This window comes from Podarcis filfolensis (assembly GCF_964270895.1).
Source record: "Podarcis filfolensis genome assembly, chromosome: 10".
NCBI lineage: Eukaryota > Metazoa > Chordata > Lepidosauria > Squamata > Lacertidae > Podarcis > Podarcis filfolensis.
The window spans coordinates 15,643,442-15,667,181 of record NC_139612.1 but is presented as its reverse complement, the minus strand read 5'-3'; the positions used below and the strand labels follow the sequence as shown (position 1 = coordinate 15,667,181).

General features: G+C 44.7%; 1 protein-coding gene across 3 annotated transcripts in view; it reads left to right on the top strand.

Moving 5' to 3' along the window:
- Window positions 1-1,513: 1,513 nt before the first annotated feature.
- The window catches only part of PLXNB2 (plexin B2), a 331,464-nt gene continuing 309,237 nt past the window's right edge, over window positions 1,514-23,740 (top strand). Inside the window, exon 1 of one of the 3 annotated variants that reach the window (XM_083574852.1) lies at window positions 1,514-2,366. The gene's annotated coding sequence lies outside the window, so the exon portion shown is untranslated. Of the gene's footprint in view, window positions 2,367-2,399; window positions 2,914-23,740 lie in introns of those variants that run through there. The other 2 variants (XM_083574854.1, XM_083574853.1) reach the window with 2 other exon arrangements.

The window sequence follows — 23,740 nt, the reverse complement described above, 5'->3', positions numbered from 1 at the left end:
TAGCTCAGCTTACATTTCAGTGGACCGGGTCATAAAAGGATCTGTGGTGACTCATACTAATGGGGGCCATTAAAAAAAAACCACAGAAATAAAAGGCTTGTTTGGAGCCTTATGAAAGGGTGCAGGATTGCTTAACAGACAAGGTTTATGCTAAGCCAGTGAGGTGTATTTGTACAGTGCACTTCGCAAACCAGGATTCAAACCCATATTCAGTGGGACAAGAATCTCCCAGTCATCCTCACTGGTTTCTTCATCCTCATATGTTCCACTCAGAAGCCCATAGCAAATTCAAAACGAGATACTTTTCACATACCCTCCAAGTGTCCCTATTTTCCAGGGACAGTCCCGGATTTACAGAAGTCATCCCAGTTTCTCTTTTGATCCTGGAATGTCCCACTTTTCCTTAGAGAAATGTTGGAGGGTATGGATATATGCGACCCCTCAGCCAAGATTAGTAACTATATAACGTTTAGAAGACGTCTGAAGGCAGCCCTGTATAGGGAAGTTTTAAAAATGTTTTATTATGCTTTTAGAAATGATGTAAAGCCTCCCAGAGTGGCTGGGGCAACCCAGTCAGATGGGCAGGGTATAAATAGCAAAGTTATTATTAAGATAAGGGAAAATGGTAAAGGACCCCTGGATGGTTAAGTCCAGTCAAAGGCGACTATGGGATTATGGTACTCATCTCACATTCAGGCCTAGGGAGCTGACGTTTGTCCACAGACTGCTTTCCAGGTCATGTGGCCAGCAGGACTAAACCGCTTCTGTCGCAACGGAACCCCGTGACGGAAACGCCATTTACCTTCCCGCCGCAGTGGTACCTATTTATCTACTTGCACTGACGTGCTTTCGAACTGCTAGGTTGGCAGAAGCCGGGACAGAGCAACGGGAGCTAACTCCATTGTGGGGATTCGAGCCGCCAACCTTCTGATCGGCAAGCCCAAGGGGCTCAGTGGTTGAGACCACAGCGCCATCCACATCCCTAAAGTTATTACAGTCATACCTCATGTTACGTTTGCTTCAGGTTGCATTTCTTCAGGTTGTGTCCCACGGCGACCCAGAAGTAATGGAATGGGTTACTTCTGGGTTTCACCACTTGCGCATGCGCAGTCACACAAAATGACATAACGTGCATGCACAGAAGCGGCGAATCGCGACCCGCACAGGTTGTGTTCTGTTCAGGTTGCAAATGGGCCTCCGGAATGGATCCCGTTTGGACCAGAGCACGCCAGGCCCTCTTGTCTTCCACTGCCTCCTGCAGTTTGGTCAAACTCATTTTTGTAGTTTCGAGAACACTGTCCAACCAGTGATGTCCCTATGACGTCCCTATTGTCAACTAAGAAATGTCGACGGGTATGATTTCGCTGCCTACAGCGATTCCTCAAAGAAAAACTTCTCTGCACATGCTCAGAGACACTTTCCCTAGCTTACATGTGGAGAGAGAGAGCGCGCTCAAGTCTAAGGCATGATGCGAGATGCGATCCCCGCTGCTGCGCGGCGCCTCCAAGGTCCCGGAACGTGGAGCCGGAGCCGAGCCGTGGCGACCGCCGCCCGAAGCTCGCCCCGAGTCCCCCCCCCTTCCCGCCCCGTCACGTCAGCAAGCCAATCCCCCTCCGCTCCCCGAGAAGCCTGAGCGGCTGCCGGAGAAGCAAACAACGCGGAGAGGCGCGTCGGAGAGAGAGACCCCTCGCCAAGAGCGCGCGGGAGGCTTCCCTCCTTCGCGCGCACTGAGGGGGGGAAAGCAGGCGAGGGCGGGCGGCGGCGGGCTGGAGGGCGGGCCGAGAGCCTCTCTCTCCTCCCCGGACTGGTTCCCTGCCCTGCATTTATTCTTCTTTCCCTCCTCCTCCTCCTCCTCCTCCCAGTTTCCTGTCTGGCTTTGTGCTGGCGACGGATATGTGCGGCGCCCACAGGTGTGTCTCGTCCGCGCCGCTTTTGCCCGGCCAGGAGCGCGAGAGAGGCGGGCGCTGAGGCGCGTCATGTGATGCGCTCCGGCTCTCTGTGGCAGCGGCGGAGGAGTAGTAGTAGTGCTTTTCCCCCTCAGCTCCTTCTCTCCGCCTTTCCTCGGCTCGGGAAGCTGCTTGCCGCCGCCGCCGCCGAGGCTCTCGCGCTGATTTGTGGAGGCTGCTGCTGAGGCGGCGGCGCCTCCGCCCTCCTTCCTTTCCCTCAGAATATGGGCAACAGCCCGCCGGCCCCGCCGCTGGCTGCTGCGGGTCGTGCGCGCTGCCTCCGGGGGCTGCTGGGCTGAGGCGCGGCCACTTGGGGAGAGAGGGAGCGGCGGAGGCGGCGGAGGCAGCAGCACAAAGGCGCCGCCGCTACCACCACAGACCAGCCGCGTCTTCTCCTTCGTCTGCCGCCTTCCAACTTGGGTAAGTTTCGCGCGTCCCCCCTCCCCTCCCGCCGCCTCACGAGAGCTCTCCCTGTTGGCGAAGGGGCGGCTCCACCTGTTGAAAGCCTCGAAACCCCTCCCGGGGAATGCTGATTTGCTGAGCCACTAAGCCAGGCAACCTCTCGGGGAGCTTTTTCCCCCCCCTCTCCCTCTTCCTTCCCCCTTCCCCGTGTCGCTGCTTCTTCCCTTCACTGGGCGGCCGCCACTTCGGTGGCTCTTTCGGCGCGTCGAGGAAGTTGCCCGAGCCGATCCCGCCTGGCAGCAGCCGGCCGAGCTGCGATGAGGCCCGGGAGGAAGGGGGAAAGTGGACCTCATTGCCCTGGCGGGTTTAATTCGAGTTAACTGCTGCTGCTGCCTCTTCTTTCTTTTTCAAAAACAATAATTGCTCGTCCTGCCTTGTTCGAGCAGCAGATGGTTCCCATTAAGAGCAAAGCCTGGGCTCTTTCCGCTCAACGATGTGGCTGTGGACTTTGATAGCGCTGCGAGGCTTTTGCGAAATGTGAAACTTTCCCAAGGACTAGCTGCTGGTGGGTGAGCTGCGATGGCTGCTTTTCTATCCGATTACGTTTGTAAACCCTTTTTTTGTTGTTTAATACATGATCAGGGAAAGGAAGCTTTTTAGATCCCTGCCAAAGGTGTTGGGGAAAAAAGAAAGACCATCTTATTCAGAGTCTGAGTGAATGTGCAAGCGATTTCTCCGCCTTCTCTTTTAGCACCAGGCTTCTGGAACACCGAGCTGGATTTTAGAGTGCGTTATTATCCTCGGGAGTTTCGTAATCGCCGCTCCACCATTCACATAATTAAAACCTATTCACTCACATCCCATTCATTCTTGTTCGGCTGCGTGTGGCTAGGCAGTGGTGGCTTCAGTGACAATTTTTGACCCTTGGCTCTTGAGACCCCTTGTCTCGGTTTCAGATCTTGATTTGGGGGGGTTGAAGGCAGGTCCAGTTTCATCTTGTCACGGGCAGAAATGGCTCGAAACTTTCATAAAGCAGCTCTTTGGCGACTGCAGGCACACACTTTTGCTCTGGTCAGACAGAGAGCTCTTTGCGTGTTTTGTGACTCACTCAGGTTTATTTGCTTTGGAGCTGCACAGCATTGTCTTTGGGGACTATGATCCCAGTGAGACTGTCCGTTCACACGCATGACACTCTGGCCTTTCCAGTTTCTGTGTGCAATAAGGTGCCTGGCTCATCTCTTTCTAGATTTATAAACTGGAATACAGGACACACACCCCAAAGGACCACACACACAAGTATGACTCTGAGATAGTGGACTAAGATCATTTGTCATTTTTAAATCTAGCAGGATAGAAAGACTCTCTCTTTAATGTCTCTCCATCTTTGAAGTTCAGCTGGCTAGGGGATGAGGCTGTTTTTAGTTACACGCCACCGAAGGAAAGACTCCTAACCTATGCTAACCAGTGCTCACCTGTTGTATCTGGTCCTATGCAAAACATTTTGTGTGTCTCTTGCTACAATCTAGAATGTACAGTTGGAGAGAGCTTGATGTTTGCATGCATTCTGGTAAAAGAGAACTTGATGTCTGCTTGCATTTTGGTAAAAAAAGATCCGTTCTTTCTGTCTTGGAGGACACTGAGAGAACATTGTTGCAGTAACACCAGCCAGTATTTTGCAGTGTTTCGGTATGTAGGATGTATATATACCAGCACCTAGTTGCATGTGTGCATCCCAGCCATAGACATGTTTACTGAAAAGTATGTCCTCCTGAGCTCATTCTCCCCCTCTGATTCCCTCCCAAGGATTACAACTGTAACCTCTTGTTTTGCTTCATTTTTTATCTTTACGAGTTTCCTATTTATAGGTGCTTCCTCCTCCTCCCTGAATAATATGGAGGATTACAACTGTCAACTCTTGTTTTGTTCCATTTTTTCAAATCTTTGTGTGTTTCTTATTCATAGATGCTTCCTCCTTGCCCCAGAATAGTTTTCTTTTCTCTGGTATATTTCCTAATTCAGAATGTGCACAGTGGCACCAGTTTCCCCAAAGAAGCTAGCTAGTGGCTTGGCTTCTTTAGTACTGTCACATGCTGCGATGTAGGAGAAAGGAGAAATTTAGTGAGTGGGTAAAAAATGGTGAATGTTGATACACTGGCCCAACAAATCCAGCATAAAGAGAAGGGAGAGGTAGGGCTCTGATAATGGAGAGAGGATGGTGAGCATTGGCTGCGAAGTGGGGTTTTGACTTCTTACCTGGACAATAATGGGACAGTGTGTACCCCATTGGTGAGTTACAAGCTTTTTTGGGGAGGGAAGAGGAAAAAAACCCACGATTTAGAATACTAAACAGTACAGTGGTACCTCAGGTTAAGTACTTAATTCATTCTGGAGGTCAGTTCTTAACCTGAAACTGTTCTTAACCTGAAGCACCACTGTAGCTAATGGGGCCTCCTGCTTCTGCTGTGCCACCGGAGCACGATTTCTGTTCTCATCCTGAAGCGAAGTTCTTAACCCAAGGTACTATTTCTGGGTTAGCAGAGTCTGTAACCTGAAGTGTATGTAACCTGAGGTACCACTGTAACTGGTTATGGGATCATCTGCACCAATACTCTGTGCAAAAAAAACAACAACCCAAGGACTACATGGAGAAAGATATAGAATGGATTTATAGTTGATGACCTTAGCTTCTTGTGATCTAATCTGGGTTTGAATTTGCACTTTAGCAACCCTTGAGTTAGAGAGTTTAAGTTGTATCCAGTGATACAACTTGTATCCAGTGATTTCAGAATAGTAACTGAAATGAAGCACTCAGTTTATTGATACACAATGTTTAAATCTGAAAATATTATCTCTGTAAAGAAAACAGTGTTACAAATGTTGAAGAGGAAAGAAATGGCAACATAAAGGAAAACGCCATACTGAGTTATAGTACTCAGAAAACAATGCTGTTTAAAAGTAGCATTGTAATTTCATTGACAAAGCAATAAATTAGAGGAATTTGAAATTAGAGGAATGATCATGTAGATGATCATAATCCTAACTAAGGCAAAATGTTTTTAGGCATGCCGTTGCTCATTCCAGTATATTCTTCCAAACAACGCTGTGTTGCCACATCTGCTTTGACATGTGTTGCTATCTTACTTCTTAATAAGGTAAAACATGATATACTTATCAGGTCCTTAACACCCAAGATGTCAACACTTCATGTTGTCAGTCACTGTGATTCATCAAAAAGTTGCAAGAAACTTACACAGAGTTAAACTTTTCAATTATTGACATCCGTTTTGGTCCATTCCAATGTTTGCTGAAGTTGGTAGCTCCTTGGGCCTAGCAGGGGTCAGACTAACAGCAAGTTCACCACCAATTAAGTTATATTGCTCTGTTATCCCAGATATCTATCGCTCTGCAGGAGGGCTCAGTGTACTTGGGTGGATGAAAAACATTCTTGTGTTGCAGAGTGAGATTGAGAGATCTGAGTATGCCATCATTTTCTAACTACTGAGTAGTGATAGATATGCTTGTTGATATAGAAATATGGAACACAGGCTGTTGATTCCAGAGAAACAAATAGTGGAGGGTTTATAGACACTTATTTTTCAGCAGAAATTCTTCTGAAGCTTCAGTTGACCATAACCAAAGACAGAATGGCATGGATTTTATTTCATATCAAATGTTACTCTTAGAACTAAGTGATAGAGCAAACATGCCAGGAAAAGAAATAACAGCTAGCAGACAAAGCAAAAAAACAACAGATCAAGTAGGCCCAGAGGTCTCCCTGATGAGCCAGGTGGCGCCTGCGGGGTCACATAGTAGGTTTTCCTAAAAGTGGCATTCCGTAAAACTGGCATTGCCTCATTGAACATCATTTGGCAGGGGCTTCTGGAGCAATGCCTAAGGTAGAATATTTTTTTGGTGGGGAGAAAGGCAATCCTTCAGGTATTTACCCCCAAACGATATAGGGTTTTAAAGGTAGCTGAATTGAAATTAAATAGACAGTCAGAATTGAATGGGCCATCAGTGCACAGCATACTGAACTGAAGAAATATGGACCATTTGGTGAGGTGCTACTTAACACACCAGGCATATGGGTGGCGCTTTGGTCTAAACCCTGAGCCTCTAGGGGTTGCTGATCAGAAGGTTGGCGGTTTGAATCCCCGTGGCGGGGTGAGCTCCTGTTGCTCTGTCCCAGCTCCTGCCAACCTAGCAGTTTGAAAGCATGCCAGTGCAAGTAGATAAATAGGTACTGCTGTGGCGGGAAGGTAAACAGCGTTTCCATGCACTCTGGTTTCCATCACGGTGTTCCGTTGTGCCAGAAGCGGTTTAGTCCTGCTGGCAACATGGCCCGGAAAGCTGTCTATGGAGAAACGCCTGCTCCCTTGTCCTAAAAGCGAGATCAGCGCCACAACCAGGAGTGCTCTGATGGTGTTTCCTGCTTGGCAGGGGGTTGGACTCGATGGCCCTTGTGGTCTCTTCCAACTCTATGATTCTATTTGTTTTCTGCTGCTCCAGAGAAGCGGACATGGAGCAATGGATCCAAACTACAAGAAAGAAGATTCCACCTAAACATTAGGAAGAACTTCCTGACAGTAAGAGCTGTTCGACAGTGGAATTTGCTGCCAAGGAGTGTGGTGGAGTCTCCTTCTTTGGAGGTCTTTAAGCAGAGGCTTGACAACCATATGTCACCCCATAGTCGCCTTTGACTGGACTTAAATGTCCATGGGTCCTTTACCTTTTTACCTTTTACACCTGGCAATAGCATCCTGCACAAGCTGAAGCCTGGGTGTTCTTCAAGACCCACCCCATGTAGAATGTGTAATCAAGAGGTACAAATGACATTTGCCAAATCTAATGGATTTTATCCTATGTATCAAATCTGCCCTGTGCTCTGCTGCCCTTAGGGTTTATCTGCTCTTGCATTTTGCAACACCAAAGTAGTGTAACTAAATACAATGCAAGCTTTCCCCTTTCAACCTACAGGCAGCTGCTGTGTTTCTTTTAATTGAACTGAGAAATTTGCCTGTTGCTTTGCACTGGCTTCAGCCAGGAAGTACTAGATAAATAGCAATCGCCACAAGCTTTGAGTGCTGGTCAGGTGTGCATTAAGACAGTTGTGGGCATATTTGCAGGGTCTACTTTATTTTACTATATTGCTATTGGACTGCTGGCACTGCTTGAAGGCACACGCTTTCACTTAGGTGAATAGAATAAAAGAATCATAGAATTGCAGAGTTGGAAGGGTCCCTGAGGATCATCTAGTACACGGGTGTCAAACACAAGGTCCGCGGGCTGAATCCGGCCCGCCAGACCTCGTCATGTGGCCCGTGTAGCCGCTGCCGGCCGCCAGCCTTCACCTTTTATTCTCGCTTTTTTTTTTTTGGACACAAGAAAGCCGCCTCTTCAGCGCATGCGCGGCAGCCTACAAGCCAGAGAATGTCTGCCCTCTAGCGGCGCCGGCCGTTCTACACAGGAAATAATTTATGATAATAAAGAGTGGACACATAGTCCTATAGATACAACCGGCCCTTTGAGGGTGACCAAACTGCTGATGCGACCCCCGATGAATTTGAGTTTGACACCCCTGATCTAGTATAACCCCCCTGCAATGCAGGAGTATGCAGCTGTCGCATATGGGGATTGAACCTGCAACCTTGGTGTTATCAGCACCACGTCCTAACCAACTGAGCTATCCAGGCCCTCCAGAATACACAGATTTTGTTAAGGCTAACTGTAGCTGATGGAGTCCTTTTGCTCTATTGATTGTTTTTAATTATGGTCTTAAGGTGATTATGTTTTGTTGTTTTAATGTACATGCTTATAAATATGGGATCTTAACTGATGAAGGGTGATTAAGAAATGGAGTAGATAATAATAGGAGGAAAAACAGAAGCTCATGATCCACTGACTGGAGTTGGCTGCAAAATAGTTTTTGTGTGAAATGCAGAGCCTGATTTAAAATGATGCATCATATATAACCTGTACAGTAGATATGAGTTTGCAACCACATTTGAGTTACTATGGAACAGAGATTCCAGCAGCCTCATTTAGGGGTTGCAGAGAAGGATGGTGGGCTTTGGCTATTTATCTTGCTAACTGAGAGCCAAAAAACCTTGCCAATCTACTGCAAATCACCCAGTGATCTGCTAATAGATCGAAATGTACCATCTGCCCAACCCTCTATTAGAAGGTTGGCATGAACAAAAATCTAGAGTTCCTGAAGAAGCGAATGCTATTTAAGTTGCATGTTTTGCTCAGTATTAAGCAAGCAATGAACTAAAACCTCATGCAGTCTATTGGTTTTATTTTCTCTTTGTTGTATGAGAGAACCACAATAACTCAGTATTACGGAGCTTATGTGATTTCAGTATATCATCAGTGCAGCAAACAAAAAGTACTGCTGTACCCTTGGCAAACATTAAAAAGTAAGATACCAGGCAGACTTGTCTGAAAATTTAAGGGCTGACCATGTTGACATTCATAGAAATACAGTGGTACCTCGGGTTAAGTACTTAATTCGTTCCAGAGGTCTGTACTTAACCTGAAACTGTTCTTAACCTGAAGCACCACTTTAGCTAATGGGGCCTCCTGCTGCTGCCGCACTGCCGGAGCACGATTTCTGTTCTCTTCCTGAAGCAAAGTTCTTAACCTGAAGCATTATTTCTGGGTTAGCGGAGTCTGTAACCTGAAGCGTATGTAACCTGAAGTACCACTAGTGTTTTTGATTGGGCCTTATGGTTTGTGTATATTTAAATAGTTTTCTGGCACAGTATGCAGCTTCGTGGTTGCAGTAAGATTAAATGAATGTCTTCTCATTCTGTTGTACTTGGTCGAATTTTTCTGTACACAATGTGCAGAATAATCTTTATGGTTTTTTTAAAGTAGCTACTGCATGTGCCCTCCTTGCTTCCAGTGCAGGACTTGAATTTTAGAAAACAAGGAGAGGCAATTGGGAAATGTCTTCAGTTTAAAAACAGATCGACCAATTATCATGAGCCTCAAATGTGAGTTGTCCCCACACCTTCATGGATCTCAGTGATAGTGAACCGTTGAAGGTCTGCCCTTGAACTTTCACCATTGGCTGTTTTGCCTATTTTTGGTTCTCTTGACCCACAGCTACACTCCATTGCACACCCTCAAGGACTGTGTAGGCCTGATAAACTCTTTGCTAGCAAGAAGCCAAAGAGGAAGAACAGCAGTATTGAGCTTTCTGTTTCACATGGTGATTCTTAGTTGAAGCTCTGGTAGAAGAGATGGTGAATACAGTTTGGCTCAAGTGGTCTTTCCACCCATGCAGGCGACGTGGGAGTGGGCAGCTGTTTGGAAACTGCAGCTGTTGTCACTGACTATCTCAACATGTACCAGTGCCTGAGTCACCCTCCTTGCTTTCTATTACTGTAGAAGGGGATTTGTGCAAGTGAGGTCTAAAGTATCTTGAACTTGGAACGATTTCAGAAAGTTTCCAAACAGACTTTGAAATGTTAGTTCCTATAATGCTTCAGGAATTTGGATGAAATAACTCGCAGCAACTTGTTGAAACCTGTTTGGATCCTTGCCTTGTGTGGGAGTATAGGAAAACATTAGTACATCCTAGTTTGGGGAGGTAGAAATGGAGGGCAGGTTGATGCCATAACGTGAACTAAGTCTTAATTCAGTGAACCTACCTGGCAACTCAAAGGAGCAGTACAGTATGATAACACTTACCTTCCTGATTTCTGAAATCTTCAGCTAATTTTTTAAAAACAGGATTTACGCCATGAAGTTCTGTAACACTTGGAGCGCTGCCAGAAATTAGTTGCTGCTACACTGAACAAATATTAATAGCAGTGATTTTATGCTTGCCATTCTCCTAGTTATTCTTCCATTCTCCAAACAGAATACAGCTCCCCAGATGTTATGCAAATTCACCGCAGAATTACACACTTACCATATTTAAGACTTGATCATAACTCATGACTTCAGTGTCCAGGTTGTAGATTTTCATGCATGGGAAAATCCTTGCAAAATTAAACTACAAACAGTGTTAGAAACACAGATAAATAACCTAGGCACCAAATGGCTCCTTAAACCAGGGTTAACAGTTGCCAAAACAGAATGCCTAGTTGCCATTTTGGGGGCAGACATCTCGAAAGTTGTATTTTTCAATATGACTTTTGGGTTCTTGAAATTCATCCTGATGGTGCAGATAAAATATAATGGATAGAATTCTATAGGATGTGTTGCTGTTGTGTGAAAAGGGTCAAGATTCAAGGATCCCCAGGCATGCAGCTCCAGATGGTGGAGACGTCAGACGCCATCCAGGCACCCAGGTATCTTCACTTGGTTGCCAAGTGGCTGACAGCAGGGTACAAAATGCACCTGGTGAATTTTGAATGCTGCGCACACACAGAGACACCTCTGGGGTGTTTGCAACTTAAGTTATACTAAAAGTAAAGGTAAAGGGACCCCTGACCAATAGGTCCAGTCATGACTGACTCTGGGGTTGCGGCACTCATCTCACTTTATTGACCGAGGGAGCCAACCAGAGCAGCACACGGAAACGCCGTTTACCTTCCCGCCGGAGTGGTACCTATTTATCTACTTGCACTTTGACGTGCTTTCAAACTGCTAGGTGGGCAGGAGCAGGGACTGAGCAACGGGAGCTCACCCCGTCACGGGGATTCGAACCGCTGACTTTCTGATCGGCAAGTCCTAGGCTCTGTGGTTTAACCCACAGCGCCACCGGCGTTCCTCAAAGTATACCCATTGAAATTAAGGGTGCTCAGCGAATTGTGTCCCATTATTTCCAGTGGGTCTGCTCTGTGCAGGACTAATGTTGGATGCAGCCATTTATTTTAAATTAGTCCTGGAAGTGCCAGAGGGGCCCTTTCTTTATGGCATGAGCAGCACTGTGGTGCAGCTCCTTCCAGTTTTGTGAAGATAACATCAGAAGCCACAGGCTACAAGAAAGAGCGTTCCACATTGCTGTCTCTTGTCACACTTGCTTCTGTTTCTACGACCAGCATCATGTGTTCCCATGCTATGAAGGTAATATGGAGAGAGAATCCTGGAGTAAACAGAGATCCTTTGTGGTCATTGGATAGTTGACTAATTCCAACCCTTTAACAGAATGAAGAAACTGGTGAAATCATTTTATACTGTTCTACAACCAACAGGAAATTAATTCGATGAAAGGCAATCAGTGGAGGGCTTGGTTTTGTGTGAGTGACAGAATCTTATAGTTGAACCTGAAGAGATTGTGAAGAACCGTTATCCACCTCTCTCTTTGCAGACCATAGTGTGCCATAAGCAAAGTACTGCAGAAAGGTTGCCTGGGGGGAAAAAACAACTACTACTGGATAACTCAAATCAAGAAGGCAAGAGACACTACAGGAAAAGGCAAAGAATGAAAGTAGAGTGTCTGTTGCACTTGCCCCGTTATGAAAATCGCTGAAATGGTGTGATGCAGCCTAGGTTACCTCTTATTTTTATATCTGAATGGAAAGAAAACTGGAGTGTTACTTAGTTCAGGCTATTATCCTCCCATGTGCTAGGGGAGTCCTGCAGTGTTTTGTTGTATCTGCTTTGGGAAAATCATTTGGGGTACGTTTTAGCCCTTGGATAACGGCACATACTGGAACACTTAATTAAAGCAGATAAGTATTATCAAAGATTATTATGCAAAGTCTAACATGGTTCCAACTTGGATTTTACAAAAATGAATAAATCAATGCAGATTATATTGAAATCAATAATGTGTGTTTTAAGAATTTAAAATTGGATTTTAAGTGCCTTGCTCTGTACTCTCTGGAGGAAATGCTATGCTGACCTGAATAAAATATCTATCTCTTGAACAACAGATAATACTTCGCTAGCTACTAGCTTTTCCTTATGACCATGTTTTTATTATTGAAGGAGTTGCTTTAACACTGTTCAAGTTATAATTCTATGCACTTACTTTGGAGTAAAAACGTTGCAGCAGCCGAATCCTGAAGAACAGTCAGTTCCCCAAAGCCTGTTGGAACAAGAAAGAGTATGAGGTTTACTACCCATATTTGACACATTTTGCTGCAGAAATACCATCACAGCCGGGATGTGACTTCTATGTTAGGAAGCAGCGGGATAGCACTTGTGTTGCACACAAAAGTTCCTGGGTTCACTTCCACTGAGTTCTACAGGACAAAAAAATTGATAGTGGCTAATGTGAACTCATTAAGACACGAGCCAGTATATTGTCATCTATACTAAAGGCATCTTGAGAGATTAAACATCTAAAGATGTAACAGCATTTATTATCTGCTATGAGTGTCCTTATGGTGAGGCCATTAAAACAATGGATTATTATTTTTTTGGTCATACTATACTTTTTATTTTGTTTGCAACCTGCCTTGGGAATGCTGATCCAACACCAAAGGTGTGGAGTATGAAATCTGCATCTATGTCTATCCATGTGAACCCAGAGCCTTGTAAGCAAACTCTAATCCCTTGGCTAAGTTAAAAGTTGAGATAAAATGTGTTTGCCTGACTCCCCAAAAGAAATCAAATAAGATACCAGGCAAAGGCTTCTGAGGAGGGCATTCCAAAGTTGGGTCACCACCACCAAAAAAAGTTCCTTTCCTCAGAAGATCTGAGAGTCGTACATCTCAAAGGAGAGCACTTTGAATTAGGTCCAGAAACAGACTGGGAGCTGGTACGTCAGTAAAACATTCATAATGTTCTGGGAAGGCACTGGGCTGGTGTATGCATAACAAAGCCTTGCAGCTATATTTTGAAATAAAGTTTCTGGGCCGTTTTCAAAGGTAGCCCCTTGCGTAGCATAAATGCAGTAGTCATATCTGAGGGAGTTTACCTGCCCTCAACAAAGGAATTGATCATTTGGTGTGAAAGGCCATTTAGTTCACCATTGCTAGACTCCTTGGCTAGATAGTTCTGCTTGTTTCTCCTTTGCCGCAGTGTTCAAAGCTCCCATTGTTCTGGCGCTTTTTGCAATAGGGAATTTCATTAGCGTGAGCTGTTTCTGAGCTCTGGGCTCAGAACTGTGCCTAAGATTTCAGATTAAAACTGCAGAGTAGAAGGAAAGGAGGACCTTTTCCTGCTTCCCCACTTCTAGCTACTCTCTGGACTGGAGATGAGACCCTCTTAAGAATATTAGGGGGGCGGGCAGGGGAAGGACTAGAGCAGGTATCCCCAACCTTTGGCCCTCCAGATGTTTTGGACTACAATACCCATCATCCCTGACCACTGGTCCTGTTAGCTGGGGATCATGGGAGTTGTAGGCCAAAACATCTGGAGAGCCACAGGTTGGGGATGCCTGGACTAGGGCATGTGAAAAATGAACACAATATTTTAGCTGCAGTTCATTCATTTTCAGCTTTGTATTCTTGTTATTAAAAAAGGTGCGCCTAGGCCAGGCATAGGCAAACTCGGCCCTCCAGATATTTTGGGAGTACAACTCCCATGATCATTAGCTAACAGGACCAGTGGTCATGGGAACTGTAGTCCCAAAACATCTGGAGGGCCGAGTTTGCCAATGGCTGGCCTAGGCATTCCATTGTTGCACCCATAACCTTGGTTTAAGGTACCATTTAGCTCCTAGCTTTTATATCTCAGTTTATAACACTGCTTTGCCCACTAATATTCATCTGGTGCACTCTGCTGCCAAAATATTCACCTCTCTCCTCTACTGGAGCATTTGACTCTGCTTCTCAAATCCTTTCACTAGGTTCCTGTTTTGCGTAACAGAGCTCCCCATGTCCTTGTCCCTCGGTAACTGTCATACCTGTTATTTGTAAAGCTGAATGTGTGTGTATATATGTAATGTGGTACACATCAGCTACAACAGTTGCTGTATATAATTATAGTACAACTTCAAGCATCCTGTCCTCACCTTCAAGGGGACACTCATCAATGAGGTCCAAGCAATTGCAACAAGCAGTTGTTTATCACACTGCCAGTAAATACATTACATTTTTTTGTGGAGTCTGGCTGACTAATGCAAAATGGACTTCTTGAGACTCATCTCTCCTGTAATTGAAAACTTTTCCAGGGTGGGTATGCCAATCCAGTTGGATTAGTATCCACATCGTGATGATTATTGGCTTGAGGAACACCTGGGTCTTTTTAGTAGTGCAGATGGCTAGGGCAGTCCAGTCAAGACTTCTGAGAATTGCTCTGGTGGTTATACTTGCTTGCAGCTTTCCTGACTTCATGCTGGGAAGCTAACTCCTTTCGCTTGCTCTCTAAATGTCTCATAACAAACAGGTTCTCATTGCAAATGTCCCTGGCTTTTTCACAGAAGCCAGTATCTTGTAGTGCAATCATAATTGCATTATGTTACTGGCATTTTATTAAAAACATGCTTTGAATAACACATGTTTTATGAATTTATGTGAGAGCTGATGCTGTCATGCACTGCTGGACTTTCTGTGAGAGCAGCCAAAGAAGAGCATTCTCATTTCTTAAATAATTTCCTACTATTTAATCCGATGATCAGCAAACTGTTCTTTGGACTGCAGATATGTTGAGGAACTTACAGCTTTATCAAGTTCCTCTTGATTGTTTTAATGGGAGAGGAGAGTGAACCACAGCTTGGGGTGCCTCTTCTCTCTTGCTAAGCCCCCTCCCCAAAGCCTACTGACTTTAGTAGGAGCAGTGACAGAAAGAAGGGGGGAAGGGCAGTACTGGGGTGGAGAGAAGGATTTTGATATTGCTGCTCATAATGCATTTGGTGCTCCAACATAGTCCTGGGCAATGTTAGAAACTCAAATATATAGGCTAATCACTAAATGGCAACTTAAACCTAGGTTATGGGTGCCACAAATAAATGTCTATGGGCCTTTCTTTTTAATCAGTGAAATAGTAAAGTAGCAATAATAATAATCAGTTTTCATTTCTATACCACTTTTATCTTTTTAAGAAAAAAAATCAAACATCAAATCAAACTGGAATAAAACAAACTCAAGCTTCAAGGAAAATATTTCAGGTCCTTCTCTAAGTGATATTTTCCCATATTTATTTACCTACTTAGTTTGTAGAGCTGTTCTGTAGCAGAAGTGCTCTAGGGAGCCAGTGTGAAGTAGTGGTTAGAGTGTTGGACTAGGACAGGGGTGTCAAACTCAAATTCATTGGGGGCCGCATCAGCAGTTTGGTCACCCTCAAAGGGCCGGTTGTATCTGTAGGACTTACAGTACAGGGGAGAAGGGTTCAGGCAGCCGTTGGATCTGTCACATCATAGGATGGCATGCGCTCAATATAAAAACAAGTGGAGGTTTCCTGTGTAGAACGGCTGGCGCTGCTAGAGGGCAGATGTTCTCTGGCTTGTAGGCTGCCGCGCATGCGCTGAAGAGGCGGCTTTCTTGTGTCAAAAAAAGAGAGCTAGAATAAAACGTGAAGGCTGGCTGCCGCCGGCGGCTACACGGGCCACATGACGAGGTCTGGCGGGCCGGATTCGGCCCGCGGGCCTTGTGTTTGACACCCGTGGACTAGGACCTGGGAGTTGAGGGTTCAAATTCCCACTCAGTCAAGGAAGCTCGTGGGATGACCTTGGACCAATCACAGCCTCTTAACCTACCTCACAGGGTTGTTTAGGGATTAACTGAGGAGAAGGGGGGGGTGAACCGTGTACTCCTTGGAGGAAAAGGTGTGATATAAATGTAATAAATAAGCTCTTCTGTTTACCTGCTTAAGAAAGCTGGAGGGGCCATCCAGTTGGGAGGTGTCTGTTGTCAACCTGGCATCCAGAGATCTCCACGGGGCGTGCAATTGGACCCATGCCAGTCACAAAATGTGCCTGGCGCCTGGCTGATTTCGAACACCGGTGCACTTCAGGAGACAGTGGCTCCTCCTTTCCCTCAGCTGTCACTTAGCAACAGCCCTTAGAGGAGAGATGGGAAGCAGAACTCTGCTGTGGAGACCAGTTCCATTTGATTTCTCCTCTCTGGGTTCATTAAAGTTGGTCACCATAGAAGCTACCATTTCACTTTATGAACTGGTGCTTAAGTTTGGTTGCTTTCCATTTCCCCTTCTCATCCCTTTTGTGCTGCATTTCTTGTAAGCCTGTTGGTCAGAACTGTTGCGTTTTTATTGATCTTCTGGGAACCCTTTAGGCCAACTTCCAAGAGACTGTGATCTACTCACAGAGTTAAAAACTGGCAGTTAAAAACTGGCAGTACGGGGTAAAGTTGTTGAGCTTTTTTTAGTTTTTTAGAGGAGCCAAAGTTGTTGAGCATCTTTGGGGGAGCCAGTGATCTGCCAGTGATCAACCACAGACGTCCAGTGATCTACTGGTAGATCATGATCTACCTATTGGACATGCCTGCTTTAGGCTAAAGGGAAGGGTTCAGAATGATTTAAATAAATAACACCTTTAGTGTGACAACAAATTAATTACACAGCCCACAGCAGACATGTGTATTACCCTAAATCCCCCATACACAACAGGTGTTTGTCTATTATGACCTAAGTGTTTATTCAACCAATGTGAAAAATTGGGCAGGAAGATTTTTATCTAAGCCATTTATTTTAGCTAAACCAATGGTAGAGTCCAGGAGTGTGCAGCTACTCCTCAGTTTATTTTTCCTGACTACAACTGTGCTGTGTGTGTGTGTGTGTGTGTGTGTGTGTGTGTGTGTGTGTAGGTAATATTACCCCAGTAGCTGCTGAGCAAAAGCAGTTGTACAAACAATCCTTTTCTAGTGTATTTAGTAAATAAATATTATGTGTGACTCAGCCCACAAAGTTTTATAGAATTGTTCTCTTATAAAGATTGAGATCAGAATTTGAATACTACTGTAAGTCCTTGGGTGCTTTTCTTTGCCAACGGAAGTGTGAAGTTATGTTTCAAAGAATCCCTCAAAAATTAATCGACACCTTTTATTTAATGAAGCTGTTAAAATACTGCCTTCTAATTACCATGACTTGTGAGATCAGATCTGTTTGTTTTCAATAGGAGGCCAACACATACAATTTCTTTGTTAAATACATCACCAGAGGATTGTTCACTTGCCATCTATAATGGAATTCCGCAAATTGTTAAATCCTGTCAGATATGATTGATATACTGTAGTGGTTGAATGAACTTGAGAGGGTGGAAACTTTATGCTTTGCCTTTTGAATATTAAGGGAATAAGAGCCATAGCCCTACTTGTTCTATTTCCTTCTCCAGTGGGAGTGGGAAAGCACTTTAAAAAGTTTTTAATATGCATTGTGGGCCACATTAGCAGTCAAACTTATTTTCCCCTAGTGACTTACTTAACAGCTGATGGAAGCTCCAGTTGTAATGAATGCACACCAGTTTTTTTTTTAAAAACGCTATAAATTACAAATTCAGATAAACAATTTAAATTTCTTTTGAGCACCCCCCCCCAAAACCACACACACATTTAATTATTTTATCTTAAAGGCTTTTATTCAAGCAGAAACTACCGTTGTAGCTAAATTGCAAAAAAAGTTAGGTTCTACAGGAGCAGGCTTGCTCAATATTAATTGAAGAGAGGGATAGTTGTTTCCCCCACAAAGTCTGCAACTTTCACCTGGATTTGACAATTAATAAGCTTTGCAAGTGATGTCAAGGCCAGGGAAAACATAACAGTGCATGCAGTTCATAAAAAATATTATACTAGACTCTCCTGGTGCTATTTTTTTATTACCTTATACAGTGGTACCTCTGGTTATGTACTTAACTCATTCCAGAGGTCCGTTCTTAACCTGAAACTGTTCTTAATGTGAAGCACCACTTTAGCTAATGGGGCCTCCTGCTGCTGCCGCACCACCGGAGCACGATTTCTGTTCTCATCCTGAAGCAAAGTTCTTAACCCGAGGTACTATTTCTGGGTTAGCGGAGTCTGTAACCTGAAGCGTATGTAACCCGAGGTACCACTGTACAACACTGAATATTTTTATAGACGTGCAATTAATAAACACAACAGAATGTTCTGGATCCTGAATCCATTATATTGCCAGTAAACCTCTGCTTCTATAACTATTTCCTCTTTGCAGATAAGTTAGCATATTACCATTCATTGTTTACCTTTCATTTTGTTGAAATAGATTTACACACAAGAGGATGCTGGGATGCAAACTGACTTCGGTGGGTTCTCGCTTTGTTAAACCTTTGGTATGCGCATTTTATGCTTTTATTTTGAGAAAAGCTGGTATATAGGGATAGTGATACCTGAACTGATTTAAAATGTCTTGTAAGAATGTATTTTATGTACAGTTGATGTCGAAGGTTACTGCATTTAGCTCTTAATTGGGTTGTTTTCCTTCTAAGCAAAGCTTTGTAGTGGTATTTAATCACTTCTGTATAACGTCTCAATGTACAAAGGATTAGGTGCCCAAGACCTTCTGTTGCGTTTCAAGGTGTAATGGAATTCAAACAAAAATCTCCCCAATCCAGCCCAACACCATTATCTGCATTACTGTATATTGTTGGCATCTGCCTGTCTTGAGATACAATGGAGTGCATTAGCAGCAGTGAGCTCCAGGTGCAAGCCTGGGCAGTGTGTATGGAGGTCCTAGGTTGCCCAGACAACAAGTCCCCCCTCTCAGCAACATTGATGTGGTCCAAAGGAAAGCAGGGCAATACATTTGGCACCAGCTTGGCTGCAGGAGTTGCCAGAAGGAGGCATACAAAGTACCATCCAACAGTCTTAGGGAATCTGCTCTGGATTTGTGTAGGGGTTTCTTTTCCCGAATGGGACACGGGTGGCGCTGTGGTCTAAACCACAGAGACTAGGGCTTGCTGATCGGAAGGTCGGCAGTTTGAATCCCCAGTGATGGGGTGAGCTCCCGTTGTTCGGTCCCAGCTCCTGCCCACCCAGCAGTTCGAAAGCACGTCAAGTGCAAGTAGATAAATAGATACCACTCCAGCGGGAAGGTAAATGGTGTTTCATGAGCCAGAAAAACTGTCTGCGGACAAACGCCGGCTCCCTCGGTCTATAGAGCGAGATGAGCGCACAACCCCAGAGTCGTCCGCGACTGGACCTAACGGTCTTTACCTTTACCTTCTTTTCCCAAAGATATCTCACAAGGCAGTGGAGATTTAGGATAAGAGTTTTCCTTCTCCTAGATGGGCTACCTTCCCAGTTGAAGAGCCCTATGCAGAAACTTCCCTTAAAGCATGTGCAGAAACAGCCTTCTTGACCATTGGACCCACCATTGGTCTCGTTCGCTAGAATCTGTCTTCACATGCAGGGGAAGTCCCTAACTCACTGCGGGTTTGAGACCCATTGGCCACCCTCACCTAGTTTAGCTGACCAGTCGAAGCCATTTCCCGGTTGGCTGCTATTAAATGCCGGCAGTTTCTAATAGCCACCGGTCAGAGCTGAGTGCAGAATGAGGCCCACAGGTGGACAAACTTCACCAGAAGGAGCACAACGTGTGTCAGTTTGCATTTCTTAATGCAGAATGTATTGATCTGATGTGTAGATCTCTTTCCTATTTTGATTAACACAAGAGGATTAACACAAGAGGCTACTAGAAGCTTCTCTGTGTGAGACAAGCAGGCAGAAACTTCATGATTGTTTGGGTTATACCTTTTGGGAAGCTGGTTTGAACTATCTATTCCAATTAAGGTCATGCTGACTATAAATATATAAGACCAGAAGGTGCCTGGGCTTTACTTTCTCTTTCTGTCTCTCTTTTGTTCTGGTGTGGTGTTCTGTACATAGTATGCTTCGTGTTAAGGTTTAGTCTTGTTATAAGTTTTTGTAAGTGCTGCAACTGGATTTTTTTAATGGGCTGTGCCAATCCTGAATGTATGTGGATTTGTGACCATTATGCTCATTTGCCTACAGCTGGATGAAGTACTATCGCCTCTGGTCTATTTTTGGGAAGCAATGTGTTTTAATTTTTTTCCTCCACACATATGACAATGTGCCCCCCACCAGAGGTGCTACCCCTACCCCGCTACTGTATATACTTTGAGGAAGGCACAGATTAAGTTGATGGTATGTTTGATGGGCTTTGAAAGCAAATAAACCATCCATGTGTGTATATCAATTGCATAATAAAGCACTTCCCTGAAATCTGATGACTTCTAAGTTTAGCTTTTTCATTTTGAGGAGTTGGATGTTTGAAAATTTCTCTTAGTTAGAGGACTCAGTTATTCCAAGAAGGTTGCCTAAAAATGTGACAAATGTTAATTTGCAGCTGACCTCTGCATATTTGTCACATTTCAGCCCTTCATTTTAGCTATAATTCCACCAGGTCAGCTTGTTGTACAGCTGGTACCTGTTACCCATCCTCATCACCAAGAGTTTGTGTCCCATCTGCCATCTGAAAAAGCCTCCGCTCACTGTGATCTCCTCCTCCAGCAGCAGATGCTAAGGGGCTTGCAGGACTGCCACTGGTGTCTCTGACTCAGCCCTGTACAGATTGACTCTCAGCACGCCGTTGCAATTGGATATAATTGGGCAGTTGCATTTCTGAAAGTTGATGCATGCTGAGCTCAGCATGTGCCAACAGTGGTTGTGTGACTCTGCGTGTGCACTGCTGGAATTGAAACATAGTGCAGGTTGAAGCATGTATCACCTGGATTTTTTTTCAGTGCAGATTGGAGGGACTGGCACTCTTCCTTTTCTCCCTATTTCTTTACATATAGGGATCTATTACTTTTGAGTTACGAAAGATGGGAATTGAAGAAATCTATATACATAGATCATGAAGGTGTGCCACTTCTCTGTGGAACGGCTTGCAATTATACAGCATATAAAGGATGCTCTTGTAGTCAGAAGACACTGTTTGTGGAAGAAAGTAGTTGCATTTTCAGTCTTAACACAATGCTGGGTAGTTCTGGCCATGTTTAGGATTACCATTCCATTGGAAGGTGTATAATGTTTAGTGCTTTGAGTGTGAACTGAATATGGAAGATTACCTAAATTGTTTTTTCAGAATCCCAGCATTTCTCCAGTTTTCGTTTCTATGCAGTTTTTTTTTAACCACATCAATATTTTAATGTAGATTACTTTAGGGATTATTTCTCTTTCACAGGCTAATCCTGTTATCAAAACATAGTATCTCAACTGCTGCATAACACTTGAGCTTGCTAATTATATTTTTGCAACCTGTGTTGCTGATACTGCTTTTTTCAAAGATTATCATGTACAGGTAAACCCCTGTAAGGACACTTGAATCTTCTTTTCCCAGTTGTGTCAATTAGTCATTATCTTTTCATTCCAGTCCTCAGGCCTGTAAATAAATAAGCACATTTCAGAAATATACACAATGGCTAATTTTTTAGTGAACCCCCCTTTCAAATGTCAAGAAGCCACAAGCCAAACTTTGTCACCTGTAATATAAATAAATCTACTTAAATGAAAATTCTGTCAGCAGAAATCAGCCTGGAACCTTAAAACATAAATCCAGTTGGTGGTGGTTGTTGTTGTTTAAAAAAAAGATATTTATATGCTATTTTTATGCAAATTATTTTGAGCCCTAAGAAGACACCCTGGGGGGCTGGTCAGATCAGGATGAGGAATGGGAAGGGTTTGAGGAGCTGCCAGCCAATGAACCCAGGGAGGGACCCAGCTCATTGGGGCAGGATGTGTCCAGGTGCCATGAGGCATAGGAGCTGTCAGAGAGAGATGTGTCGAGCAAGGAATGCGATCCAGGAGAGGGGCTCAGAAGCTTCAAGCCACTGGATGCCAGCCCCACCTCCAGCCTCAAGGATGCCTCCAGAGCTGTCCCTCCATCAGTTCCTACTGATGGGCTTCTGCCTACTCAGGAGACATCAGATCTGGATCTGGTATGGTGCTGTCTCCTCCTGCATCACCCAGTAGAGAAGCAGGTGTAAACAGACAGCTCAGATCCAGCCCACTTTGAAGGAGTTAGCATTTGCTTTCTAGGAAGCCTAGATACTTCTTAAAAAGATGAAAGCTCAGAGTCTGTGAGTCCTCCCTGAGTGGTGCCACATCACTTATGGGCATTGGGTTGGTGACCACCACACTACTGTGGTTAATTAAGGGACATGGCAGGAGGCGCTTCTAAATTCCTCTTCGTTAGAGTTAGGAGGACAGCATGGAGTTGGGGCTTGCTGTGTGTCACGGTCCGGTTCATGGGTGGTCGAAGTCCTGGTAGGGGACGTCAGGACCAGGGGCAAGATGGCGGGTGGGAGCAGGAACGGGAGTCCAGAAGCCAGGAGTCAGGAAGCCAAGTGTCCGCGGGTCAGAGAGTTAGAATCATAAAATCATAGAGTTGGAAGAGACCACAAGGGCCATCGAGTCCAACCCCCTGCCAAGCAGGAAACACCATCCAACCCCCTGCCAAGCAGGAAACAGTTGGGAGTCAAGAAGTCAAGGGTCCGAGGATCAAGAAGCAAGGAGTCATGAAGTCAAGGGTCCGAGGATCAAGAAGCAAAACGCAGCAAGAAGCAAGGAGTCATGGAGCAAAACGCAGCAAGGAAGGGAACATGTTGCTGTGGCAAAGAGCTGAAGGGAAATGCTGACCTTATATTCCTTCCTCTTGCCACCAGGTTCTGTGAGTTACCAATCAACCTCACCTGTGTGGCCACACCTTGCCTCTTTAGAAAAAAATTAAGAAGGCCCCAGTCCTGCAAAGTCCTACTGGTCACAGGGCCTGGCTCCTGCACGCACTCCTGACACTGTGATTCATTTCCACAAGACTGAACCATGGATTGGCTCACACACACTCACAGAGGTGATTTAATTGCACATAATGCTTGAAGTTTTCGTTTGTGTTGAGGCTGTGTAGCGTGAAAAGTAAAAATGCCTGTTACAACGAAAAGAGAACCCATAAAAATCATCGAAGTGGAAATCTATGTGAGAGAAGAACGTGCAGCAGCAAGTCTAGCTTCCAAAGGCTCACTGGAAACGAGAAATGTTTTGGAAAGGGGTTGAGCATAGAGGGAAATGGGATCTCTTTTGGGAGGGCATTCCTTAGTCCTGAATCTACTGCAGAAAATGTTTCGCTTTTTGTTTATGACATTCAGACATCCCAGAAAAGAGCAGGGATAATCCTTAAATTCCCTCAGGTGGGTGGGGATCATGAAGGCTTTCTGAGGTATATAGGGCTTTAAAAATAAAGTAAAAACAGCCTCTTGATTTGGGACCAAAATGAAAGCCAACTTAAGCTGGTTCAAAAACTGGCCAGGCTACATGACATTGCTGAGCAGTGAAGCTTCTGAACCCTTTCCAAAAACGGCTCCGCTTGAAATGCATGATAATCTAATCTAAAAGTTGCCAAGGCATGGATGGCAGCGCTTGGGGCTTTTATCTTCCATCGTTGGGCACAGACTATTTATACTTGATAAATGACATTTTAAGCCACATCTGACACCAGCTCCATTGCCGGGCCCATGATGAGCACCCTCCAGAATATAAGCCTTCGTGGAACCAGATTAATTCCCTTCCAGTCAGAAGACGACCACACAACTAGACCAACTAGATTCAAACAGCAGTTAA